The 233-nt window shown below is 63.5% G+C and overlaps 1 protein-coding gene across 1 annotated transcript in view; it reads right to left on the bottom strand.

Annotated features, from left to right (window-relative positions):
* Nucleotides 1-233, bottom strand: part of B3GALNT2 (beta-1,3-N-acetylgalactosaminyltransferase 2) — a gene marked incomplete at its 5' end in the record, with an annotated part of 27,441 nt that overhangs the window by 26,691 nt on the left and 517 nt on the right. The window lies entirely within an intron of this gene.

The raw sequence follows: 233 nt of genomic DNA, 5'->3' as shown, positions 1-233 counted from the left end.
CCCCCCGCCACTCGGTTCCCGAGGGCCCCTCGGGGTCCAACTCGCACCCAACCCTGACACATAGCTTTTTTTTTTTCTTCTTTTTTTGTTTTTTTTTTCACCACGGGGGATTTCAGGACGGCCGGGGCAAACACGGCACAGCGCGAAGGGAACGCCATTCCCGGGGATGACGCGACACGAGTGACATCGGCGGGGAATCCCTCCCCCCCCCGCCCCCGGGGGGAGGGGCGGGG

The sequence above is a fragment of the Calidris pugnax genome, unplaced genomic scaffold, assembly GCF_001431845.1.
Source record: "Calidris pugnax isolate Ruff unplaced genomic scaffold, ASM143184v1 scaffold24, whole genome shotgun sequence".
In the NCBI taxonomy this organism is placed as follows: domain Eukaryota; kingdom Metazoa; phylum Chordata; class Aves; order Charadriiformes; family Scolopacidae; genus Calidris; species Calidris pugnax.
This window is presented reverse-complemented; position numbering and strand designations above follow the sequence as displayed.